Source organism: Canis lupus, chromosome 3, assembly GCF_011100685.1.
Source record: "Canis lupus familiaris isolate Mischka breed German Shepherd chromosome 3, alternate assembly UU_Cfam_GSD_1.0, whole genome shotgun sequence".
NCBI lineage: Eukaryota > Metazoa > Chordata > Mammalia > Carnivora > Canidae > Canis > Canis lupus.
In genome coordinates, this window is record NC_049224.1 from 55,138,319 (window position 1) to 55,150,685 (window position 12,367).

General features: G+C 45.9%; 1 non-coding gene across 1 annotated transcript; it reads right to left on the reverse strand.

Moving 5' to 3' along the window:
- Nucleotides 1-10,129: 10,129 nt before the first annotated feature.
- On the reverse strand, nt 10,130-10,272 carry MIR8898 (microRNA mir-8898). Its single transcript, NR_128869.1, has one exon. It is a non-coding gene; the product is annotated as a microRNA mir-8898 (primary transcript).
- Between the last annotated feature and the right edge of the window lie 2,095 nt (nt 10,273-12,367).

Here is a 12,367-nt window from a genome sequence, read left to right on the forward strand (position 1 = left end):
ATCTGGTCTGTGGACCACCCTTGGAAGATGCCAGCACACACAGGGAGACCGCAAACTGGGGGCTGTGGTGAGGGAAGTGTGGAGCAGGTATGCTGAGAGTCACAGTGGGCTCCTTCCAAGGGCAGGGCCTCGAAGCCTGACGTCTCACAGGCTGAGGATCTTCAGAGTGGCCTGGGGTCCCCCAGTTCTGGAGAAGCCGGCTGTGCTCTGACCCCTGTTCTTGGCCCCACAGATCTCCCATCAGCTGGGTTCCATTAGTACCAAAACATACCCTCTTATCTCAGCCCTGGAGGTACCCACATGCAGAAACTCTTGGGAATCTCACCTTTGCATGCCCAGGCTGGCTGTGGGAAGAAGAGCAGGGCTGGCCCAGTGAAAGGGTTCCAAGTGGCAGAGGAGAAGCAGGAGGAGCACGGCAAGGCTGGGCAGGTGGGGAGGTGCCCTGGGAGGCCTTGAGGAGGTGGGGAGGTGGGGCTGGACCCGATGCCTCCAGCCTTAGGAAGAGGCCCTGGGCAGCTTCACATAAGAGGAACCAGAGGGTGGAGGAGCTCCGGGATGATGAAGGCCAGGAGGAGGCAGGGGTGTTCTGTCTGCAGACCGTGGCAGGGGTGAAGAGGTCAGACAGCCCGAGGGGAGGTCCCCAAGATCACGAGTCACTGCACAGGCAGCAAAGATGGGAACTCAATTGTGTGGCCAGGGGAGAGAACGTCAAGGGAAAGTGGCCCCAGGCCAGATCCTCAGAGACCTCAACACTCCAAAGCAGGAGGATGAGTGGAAGGAGGAGGGATAGTCAGAGCTAAGACAGGATTGGGAAGAAAAACTTCAGAATTGTGGGAGGATTATTTCAAGACCCAGGTCAACCTGGCCAAATGTCCTAGAGGTAAAACGCAGGACCTGAGGTAGTGTAAGGAGGCCCCCGGGGAGGTAGTAGTGTTAAGGAGGCCCCCGGGAAGGTGGCTGTCGCAGTGGTCAGGGTCACAGGCTAACCCACAAGGCAGCTGTGAGGGCCTGCGGCCATCAGCAAACAAGCAGGTACTGGTGGCCACAGAACCACTTCCACTCAGCAGGGAGCTCCCATGCAAACGCATCTGGCCTATCCAGCAGTCCCTGCAAGTTAAATCACCCTCCACCAGAAACCTTGGCTGTCAAACGGGATGTTCTGCAGAGAGGGCCTAGGACAGCCTCAGGGAGAGTTCTGTAGCATGGGAACATCTGGGTAGTTCTTGTACTCCCAAGCTGCAAGCGCCACACAGAAGTAGCAGAGTGAGAGACAGCAGGGCAGGGGCAGGCACAGAGGATCCCTTGGTAGGCACTACCCCCTCCTCCAAAAACCTTGAAAGATACATGAGCCCCACCCCCACCCCCAGAACCTCTGAAGACTCACACTGGAGTAAAGAGGGGAGTCCCAGAACTGACCAAGACCAAATTGCCTGGGCCCGGAAAAATGCGGACTCAAAACAGAAATGAACTTGAATGAAGGGAAAAGAGAGATGGTCTTACTTTCTCCACTCCTGAGCGGTGGGCTGAGATTCACACCTCCTACATGTGTTTGGGAGAAGTTGCTGTCTGCCTGATGCAGACTTTGTCATGTGAATATCTGTTCAAACAGCTCTGGAAAAATCTTTTCCAGTAGAATAAGTCTCTGGGATTAACTTTCCCCCAACAGCCAGGAATGCAAGCATACACCCTGCTGCCTTCTGCTCAGAAGGCTAGGCCTGCAGAAGAAACTGGTTGGGTTGAGAACAGGTCTGGTATTGACAAAATGTCACCACCTAAAGGGCAGGTGTCCCTTAAGCATACCCAACCACAGGTTGGGTTGCCCCAAAGCAGAAACTGGAAATGTTGGTATACTCGAAAACTCTTATGCTGTTCCACCAAAAGTGTATGGGCCTCAACCCACACTGCCAGCCTTGCTTTAGCTCAGGAAGTGACCCCAGAGAACATCAACTTACCCTTGGGGTGATGAAGAGCTTCTAAAATACCTTAAGACACAAAGGATTTTTGAAATCCTGAAAGATTTTTGTGGACTTAAAAACAGACACAAACATTTTACTGAATTGTGTATTTCTACATAAACAACTCTGTTACAACAAAATCAGGTAAAATTCACAAAGATATACAAGTCTTCAAACGGACATTTTCTTCCCCTTAAATATAAAAAGATAATTTGCCAAATAACATCATACTCAAACCATAAAGAAAAAATCATTAGATACACAAGAGAAATAGACAGAAATTCAACAGTAGTGGGAGACACACACTTTCCTTAGTCTTTAATGGATCGAGTAAAAATTAACAGTCTATAATATAATTAATAAGGTCAAATTAATACAGATAGACTGAATTTTGTTCCCTTCAGACATACACCTTCTTTTCCAGTTTCCTGGGAATATTTATTAAAATTGACAAGTGTTGTTCAGTCCCAAGAAGAGAGCAATAAACTCCAAAATGCAGAAATTGTACAGGCCATACCCTCTTGGACAGCAAAGCGGTTAAACTCAAAATGATTAACAAATATTAAAAACAATAGTAGCAAATAAACTATCTGGAAAGTTAAGAACATAATTTCACATAACTTTCCAGTGAAAAATTAAGTTAGATCTGAAATTACAAATTATTTATAACTTAAAACACTCTACTTAAAAATGCAAGGGAAATGGATAAAGAAATATTCAGAAGAGAAGTCACGGCCTTACAACTGCTAGTAACTGTGTCCATCATTAAACAAGACAAAGCTTGGGAAGCCTGGGTGGCTCAGTGGTTGGGCATCTGCCTTCACCTCTGGTCGTGATCCCGGGGGTCCTGGGATTGAGCCCTGCATCAAGCTCCCCACAGGGAGCCTGTTTCTCCCTCTGCCTATGTCTCTGCCTCTCTCTCTGTGTCTCTCATGAATAAATAAAATCTTAAAAACAACAACAACAACAAGACAAAGCTAAAATGGCAGTCAACTTGAGAAGGTGAAAAAATTAAGGAAATAACAATAACAAAATAATAAAATTGTGAAAGGGTAAATTTGGGTTTAGGTTCTTTGAAAAGACTGATAAAATAGACTAATTCTGGAAAAACTAATCAGGATAAAAGGAAAACACAGACATATAATATTATAAATGAGAAAGGAGAATACTCCATGCTGGTAAATCTGAAAATCTTAACGGAATCATTATTTAGCAAACTTAAATGGGCCAAAACTCACAGAATAGAGTTAAAATTAAAAACAAAAGAGAGTTAATAAAAAAAAAAGTGTCAGGGAATTATTTCCTAAAAAGGCACTAGACGTGGACAGTTTTACACAGGTTATAAAAACTTGAAGGAACAAAAAATTCTAAATATTATTTAAACTGTTTCTAGGGCATAGAAAAGAGAGAGCAAGAGCTCCCCAAGTTCTTGTTGTTGTTTTTTTTTAAAGAAGTTAACATAAACCCAACACCAGTACCTGACAAAGCAGAGAAAAAAATTACACAACTATCCACCCTAACATATGAAAAATTCCCAAGATAGGAGCAAACCAAATTCAGAATTTTTTTTATTTTAAAGCTCTTTTTATTATACAAGTAATATGTGAGACTTCTGGAAAAATCAGAAAATTCGGTAAGAACACAAAATAAAAATCTACCCTAAACTAACCCACCATAAATAACCACTATTAACATTGAGTAGAGATCTATATGAAAAGAATAATATACCATTACTAAGCCAGTAGTTTTTAGAAATGCAGAAAGGGTTTAGACATTAGCACGTCTATGAAAATGATTCATCTTAGGTTATGATAAAAACCATTCAATCACCTCAAAAAAAAAAAAAACCATTTAATCATCTTGACAGATGTGAAAAAAAAGGAATTTAATAAATTTCAACATCCACTACTGATAAAGCTTTCAGCAAACTAGAAAGACAGAATTTTAATATAGAAATTAAAATATTAAGAATATCTTACACTAAGTCAAATCTGTACTTTTAGTAAAACACTAGTAGTATTTTTGCTAAGTAAAAAAAAAAATCTTTTTTTTATATATACGTAAAGATTGTACAACGCCGGCACAATGATATATGTGTTACTTAACGTTCTTCCAAAAGTGCTGGTCAATGTGATAAGGAAGAAAATGTGGAGGTAAAACTATCATCACCACCCAGAACTATTAGCTACCTGAGACAGGCAAAAGAATGAACAATAGCAAAACCACCAGAACAACAGAATACTCAGTAATTGTCTAGGTACAAAATAAACCACCAGTTGCTCCATTAAATAAACCAGTATACACCACTATGTAGAGTTAAGGATGAGGTAGATTGATATGTCCTGACACAGAAAGATGCCCAAGCCCTATTGCCAAGTAAAAAATACAAGTAGTGGAAGAGTTGTAGCAGGTGGTCAAAATGATAAAAGAGAAAAACATTTTTAGAAAAAAAAAATTTGAAGAATTTGCACCAATTGTTGACTATCTCAGGGCAGAGGGTATTTTCATTATGGGGCACTTTTGGTCTGTTTTCCACTAATGTGTACATTTATATAACTCATATAATACTTTAAATAAAAATCAGTGAGTCTGATTTTCATTAAAAAAAGTAATACTTAAAAAAAGTAATATTTTATATGGACAATAAGCAGTTGGAAACTATAATGAACAAGGGGGCTCATTTACACTAGTGAGCACAACTACAAAAATTACTGATACTAGAAAAAAATATATGGAGGAACATAATACTTTATTAATGTACTGCAATCAAAGTTAATATCATAAAGATGTTACTTCTCTCTGAAAAGTTAGAGTAAGCCATCAATTTTTACATGATCCAATTTCTGATTCCTCTAAACATTACAAAATGATCCCAAATTTCTTTTAGAAATAGTAATATAAAAAGTACTAACATTTTTTTGAAAAAGTTTAACTAATGGAGACATTTTGTCTAAATGTGTGATGGCCAACAGAGTGGGACCAGCGTCAGAACATACACAAGAGAATGCTCAGAAGCACACTTAATGATATAGAAGGACTGGGTGCAGGGCACCTGGGTGGCTCAGTTGGTAAAGTGTCTGTCTTCACCTCGGGTCATGATCACAGGATCACAGGATTGAGTCCTGCTTTGGGCTCCCTGCTCAGTGGGGAGTCTGCTTCTCCCTCTGCCCCTCCCCCTTGCTTGTGTACTCTCTCTCAAAAAAATAAAATTAAAAAAAAAAGATTCGGTATATAATAAAAATGGAATTTCCTATCAGTAGAGAAAGATTTCCCAATTCCGAAAAAAATTTCAGATGGATCATAGATAACATTTTTTTTCATTTTTATTATTTATTCATTGGTCTCTTTATTTTTTAAATTCCAGTATAGTTGATACAGTGTTCTATTAGTTTCAGGTGTACAACACAGGAATCAAACAATTCTAAATATCCCCCAGTGCTCATCACCATATGTGTGCTCTTCATCCCCTTTGCCTATTTCACCCCCCCACCACCACAGACTTAACTGTTTAAAAACAATGAAAGTATAAGAATAAATCCTGGTGACTATACAATCTTGCAATTGGAATCCGAAAGATCTTCATAAGCCTGAGTGCAAAGGTAGCAGGCATGAAGGAAAAGATAGGTTTGAATAAAAAGAAAAAACTGTTTAAATGTCTAAACATTTAAAAAAGCCATACACACTTTTTTTTTTTTTTACGGTATTTATAGGGAAAGGAGGTTCTTAGAAATCATCAAGACAGCTACACATCTTATGAGAAAAGTGACCAGAGGAGATGAATAGGTAAAGTACAAAAGAATATAGTCCAATAAGTATTTTTGCTAGTGAAGGTCACACTTTAATCAAAAAAATGCGTATCAAAACTAGCCCCCAAACCCCCGGGTAACACCAGTAATTACAGGGTAAGGAGGACATTCTTACACATTGCTGGTGGGAGTAGAATTTGGTATCGGTCTTCTGGAAGGCAATTTGAGGCAATATATATTAAAAGTCCTAAAAATATGTGTACCCTCATTAGAATAGAACATGTCACGCTGCAGTGACAAATTAACCCTGAAACCCCAATGGCGTGCCACCGGAGGTTTCTTGCTTATCCACACTCCATGTCTGTGTGGGCAGGCGGGCGGGTGTTGTGAAGGGAGAAGGAGGTTCTTCTGCAGCCACTCAAGGACCCAGGCTGACAAAGTCTCCATGGCTAGGACGCCCCGCATGGAGGCAAGGGCGCAGAACCTGGAAAACTGGTCACGAGCATCTCACGATCTCGGCCTGGGAGTTTCTCAGGTCACTTCTGCCCATGTTTCATCGGCCAGAATGTCAAGGAGGCTCCTGTGTGCCCAGGAGGAGACACAGAGCAGCAGGTGTACTGCCTACTAAACTTCTGAGCCAGCAAGTCCAATTTTAGAAATTATCCTACGTAGATAATTATAAATTTTCTGAAAAGTTTATAAAGACATTAGAATGAAGGATTTCATCATATCCTTGACTGTGACAGTAAAAAAATCAGGAACCGCCCACGTACCCAAGGGACAAATCTACGCAGATACTAAAAATGATGAAATTACATCTTCAGTGATACAGAAACATAGTCACAAATATGCTATCACAAGGGAAAAAAGTTATAAAACTGTGTATAACAGAATTGTTATAATTTCATAATTTCATGAAAAAAGTAATAAAATAAATACAGATGCATAGAAAAAAGTCCGAAAAGCTATATATCAGTATGTTAACAGTGGTTATAATCAGATGGTCTAATAGCAGGTAATTTTTTCCTTTTCACTCATCTGTAGTTTCTTTTTTAAAAAATGTATATATTATTTACGTACCAAAAATGCATTTAAAAAGGAAAAAAAAACACACCCTAGTACCCTGGGAGAGTCCCACTTGACCACCTCATACTAATCATTAAATTCTTACATTTGATATAAGAAATGCCTAATGGGCTGTTCTATCACAAGACCTTGATACACCAATTTATTTAAAATCAGGACTTTATATTAAAAGTGGTACAGCAGGGTAAAAACAGTAACACGTTCCCCATAACAGCTGCAGATCATCAGATCTGTCAATCATCTGCTAAAACGTCCCACAGTCTGGCCTCCACTGTGGTTTCTCTGGGCTCCTGCCAGGGGCGCCAGGGGTCTGTGTGGCCTGGGGGACCACTTTTCACAAGGCTCTGCATCATCAAAGAGAGTAGGGCACTGTACAATTCCACTTGAAACAAAAGACTCGCAAACTCATCTTCTCCTCAGCGGATTCCAGAACACGTAACGTCACCACCAGGATTATTAAGGACTGTTCTTAGGTATATAGATTTTTTTTTAATTTAAAACCGTTCCTTATAGTTTCTCCCACTTTTTCAAACACACACGCACGCACTCGCAACTCCTGAGTTCACCAGAACATTCCACCCAGCTGCCAAATCATTACCAAAGTCGCCTTCTTGCCTGGCTTATGTTTAAAGAGGAACCAGAAAAGCCCACATCCTTGAGACAGGTGTATGGAAAAGACAAAGACATGTGAAGAACATACATTTCTGTACAGGATTCCCTCTCCGTGATGCCACCCCCACCAACCCCAGAATATGTAATATTTCTTTTGGAGAAACCACGTACTCAGAATTAGGCTCCTTTTAAACCATGCATATCATTTAAAAAGGTATACAGACACGGATTTGCAAGCTTCTAGTTTAAATTGTCAGCGCTTCAAAATCCAGTGACTATCTCAAAGAAATAAAAGAGTCATAACTTCCAGAAGGACCAGCAATACAAACGACCCACTTTCAGTGATTAGCAAAGAGCATGGCCAGCTCCTTCTTATAGGGCAGCCTTTTCAAACGCCTTTGCTAAGTCATCTCATGGCTGCTTTCCTTCCAAGGGTGTGCCTGGCCACATGTGGGGTGCCCCAGGATGGTCCCCGGCATGCCCTGTGGCTGGCTCTCATCCAACACTGCCCCTCACTTCTACAGAAAAGCAGTCCTTTAAAATGGGCAGATGGCAGTACCTCCAGGGAGTGCCTGAACCATACACTCTGTTCTACCTCTGACTCAAGCTTCACGTCCAATGCAGTACAAACCAGCCAGGCAGCACCATCCTCAGGGTGATGCTCATGAGCTGCCCAAGTCTGGAAAGTCCACAGGGAGCCTGCAAGCTGGAGACCAAACGCCCACCCGGACAGTCCTCTGGGGGTCAAGTCAGGTCCTGCTCAACCCACTCTAAGTACTGGGCTGGCCTGCTCCTCCCCCAGGGCTGGCTCCTGTCTGGGAAGGGGATGTGGAGCGGCTGGACAACCTCCCAGCCACAACTCTGCTCACCGCCCTGCCATCTCGGGCCTTCCCGCTTGTTTTGGACAAACCGCTCTACTTCTGCTAAAGCCACCAGTAAAGAACTTGAAGTGTTTGTGTTTCACAAAGCTGGTCTCTCAGAACACGGTTTTAACCAACACTCTTGGAAAGATCCTTGCAAAGCCAGAGCCACTCAAAAATGGAACCTCTTGTCTATAATGAATGTAAATGTAATTCTAGGTCGCTTGCTTACAAATCATCACTTGCTGTGGACATATATTAAAAGAATATAGCTGCAATGTGCTCTCATCAGGACATCAGAGAATTCTTTTCCTGGCATCTAAAGGTCACAAAGGGAGAACGGTGGCATGGCCCACAGAAAGACACCAGACCAACAGCCAGGAGAGCCAGATGCACAGCCGACAAGGCTGCTCGCTAGCTGGGTGACGGTGTGTCACCGTCTGTCTCTGCTTCCCATCTGCAAAATGGGGAATAACTCTGACCAGCCCTCTCACCCACCTGAAGTTTATTGTGAGAGCACACAGGAAAGTGTGGGACTACGTGCCACCCAAGCTCCAGGTCTTGCGTGGACACTGGCTTGCTCTCCCTCTGAGGCATGACCACACTGTCCCAACCTGTCACTTGGGGTCTACATTCCCTGGGCGCTAGGAAGATTTCTCCACTCACCTCTCGATTTTGTGATGCACCCAGCTGAGTCTTTACTTAGAAAATCTTTATTTATTTTAGAGGGAGAAAGAGAGAGTGGTGAGTGGGGGGAGGCACAGAGGGACAGAGACAATCCTGAAGCATGCTGAGCAGGGAGCCCATCACGGGGCTCGATCCCAGGACCGAGACCATAACCTGAGCCGAAATCAAGAGGTGGCCACCTCACTGATGGAACTACCCAGGCGCCCCAGGAGTAGTTATTTTTAGGGCCTGTTATGAAGGGGTTCCATGTTTCTTTCATGTCACCCCCCTTTGGCCCCAGGTTTCACAGATGTAGGACAAAAGCTAATCCAGGTCCGGGCGGCCAGCCCTGTGCATGTCAAAATCAGGAGACATGACCTGGAAAGGAAATGCAGTCCTGGCTCTAGATCCTCCAGAAGCACGGCTGGCAGGTTCACAAGTGAGAGGCACACCTGCTGCCCATGCTCGGCTCCAGTGGTGGAGCTACATGTCCCGGTAGGTGAGGGCATGTCAACCTGGCTCAGGCGAAACACGGGGTGAATTTAGTGGGTCATTTTCATTCTGTGGAGCCCACCTTCACGGTGCCAGGAGCTGTCAGATGGGTAGTCTCTCCATGGACCCTCCAGGTTGCCCCCAGGGCTATCTTTTTTAAATAAAGTCAATGAAAAAGCATTAAGATCTTCAGAGAAAAGCAGAAGTGAAAGGCCAGTGGTTTTGTACAGCTGTGGTGCTTTCCCTGCTGAACCCAAGCTCCCTTAGAGGAGCCCACCCCGCTCTTAGCTCCTGGGCTGCAACCCACGAGGCCACATCATGCATCCTCACCTACTACCCGCAAGGTGCTTCCAAACTCCCCAGGGACAGGTGAGTAGATATCATGGGTCTCAACCACAGAGGGACACAGCAGCCCACCATGGTCATGGAGCTACTTCTGCCAATGTTTCTCACCATCACTGCTATGGAGTGTATGAAGGGCTTTGGCAACTCTATTATCCTATGAATATGCCACCTGAGTGTGCTCTGGTCAGTCAAGATAGTTCCTTCCAGATCAGTAAGTCACCCAACAGACAGGTGGCAGACACCATAAGACTCAAGCTCAAGTTTTGAGATCCCAGTGAGCACTGCTCCCAGACAGCCCTAGGCCTGGTCTGCTGATGGGTGGTCTGATCTGGCCTGAGAAGAACCCCCTATAGCCATTGCTGGGCCACGGGGCCGGACCACGGCCAGCCTGGCTCTCTGGACCAGTAGGGAGCTGCTACCAACTGTCCTGAGGCCCATCTGGAGCTCTGGGGAAAAGGCAGGCCAGCAGCACCCTATCTCAAGTCACCGAGAGGTGACCATGCTCTCCACTTTGTCAGCCACGGGCCCAGTATGCTCAGGCAAAGCCGACGCACTCAGCCTGTGGGTCCCCCCCACCCCTGAGCTGCCTTGCTGCTCTGGATGACTGGCCTTCTCTCATTTCAATGAGACCTCTCTGCTCAGAGATGTGGTCTCAACGGCAGGATTCATCCTGGGGCCTGGGAGGCATCTGTGTGTCCCACCTGCCTCGTCAGGCTGTTTTATTGTTCATCCAAATTCACCAGGGGGGAATTCTAGAAACTCTTTCTAGAAAGGGATGTTCTCTTGGTGGTTTCTCAAAGCAGGTAAGAGGGGGTAAGAAGGAGGCACCAAAGCCTCCACCACCCCAAAAGGCATTTAGAAATGCCTATGACCGGCGATTCAAGCCATTTTGCCCCATGCAGGGCACCCACTGAGAAACTCAGTAAGAGAAGGGAGCGTTATGGCTCTGGCCCTTACCTTAGCAGGAACGGAGAAAGACAGAGGCAGAGCTCCTACGTCACTAAGGCCATGGCTCAGCCAGTTTGAGCAAACTCTCCCTCACGGGCTTGTGTGATTCCTTAGTCATCCAGTCCCAACACAGGGTCCTATCCTAGATCCCCAGCCTGGAGAAGAGTGGTCCCGGTTTGAAGGCACCCAGGGGCACAGCACCATGGATGGGCTAGTGAGGGACCTCAGACCAGCTCCTGCTGCTTCCACTGCCACCTGCCCTGCCCTGGGGCCACCCGAGCCCATCCGGTACCTTGACCACACACAATGAACGCCTGTCTGATAATCACCTAACACGGCAAGATGATGGATTATTAAACAGAGTCCGATAGAGGCTGCTGGGGGTGGGGGGTTGATTAACACACTAAGTGCTGTTTATATGTTGAATTGAACAAATATTTATTAAGCACCTACTTTGTGCCAGGCACTGTGCTAAGCACCCTCACTGCACGCTGTTCCCACAGCACAATCATCCGCTTAGAAATTAAAACCCAGGAAAGGAACATTGTCGCAACCCTACAAACTGGAGGCGGGAGGAAGGGGGGCAGAGTGGACACAGGCGATCCCTGTGTGCCCACCAGAGACTTGTCTTCTTTCTCTGGACGAGCTTCTGCTACGTGGCACTTGCAAACATCTTGGTTCTTACGGGAGGGAAGCTGCTACCGTGTCCCACGTGCTGGTGCCCCCTGAACGTTCAAACACTCTGAACGCTCTTTCAAAAAAAAGGAGGTGTAAAGGGTGTTTGTATTTGGATTAGAAAATGCTCTGTTCAGTTGGTATGGTTGCAACAGCCCTTGAGAGAGATACAAACGTCCCTGCCCTGACCGCGTAAAAGTCGAAGGGAGACCGAGCGCAAGGTTCCTGAGTCAGCATCGTCCCGGGCTCGGCAGCCTGGCCAGGCCGGGGAGGTGAGAGGGGACAGCGCCACCGGGGTGCACACACGACGACCCGCACCTGCGCGGACGGACAGACGGACGCTCCCGCCCTCTGCCCCGTGGCCCTAGCTGTCGGCCCCCAGCTTGGAGAGGCCGCGGCGGAAGTCGTGCAGGTCATCGATCTTCCCGTCCAGCACCTCCAGGAAGCTCTTCAGCTCCACCTTCAGGTGGCGCTGGCGGTACTTACTCTCCTCAATGTCCGTCTTTAGGGAACGCACTTTGTCCTCCAGGTTCTGATTGTCTCTCTCTGCCGCCTGGAGGGAGACAAATGGAGAAATGGAGAAATGGAGAAGGGTCTGGGGCTGGGGTGGGGGGCATCCATGGAGACCAGCCACGCCCCAGCTGGCCTCTCTCCCAGACCTGCACCTCCCAGTGCCCAAGCCTGCCACCCCGGGTGGCAGCACAGAGTTCAGAGCCTTCTGGGGTGTCCCCCCTCCTGCCCATTCCCCAGCAGAGGTGCTAACAGGCAGGGCACGTGACCAGGGTCTGGCCTGATGAAGGACCGCCCTGCAGAGAATGCAGAGCTCGGGTTCTGCCCAGGGGAGCCTGATGCAACTGGGCCCTCTCGCAAAGCCCCGGGCAGAGAAAGTCTATAGACCCAGCACAAGGGGTTTTTCGGCCTCAGGCCCAGAACAGTCAGCTGAGGCCACGTGTTAGTTCATTCCAGGAGACAGAAACAGGAC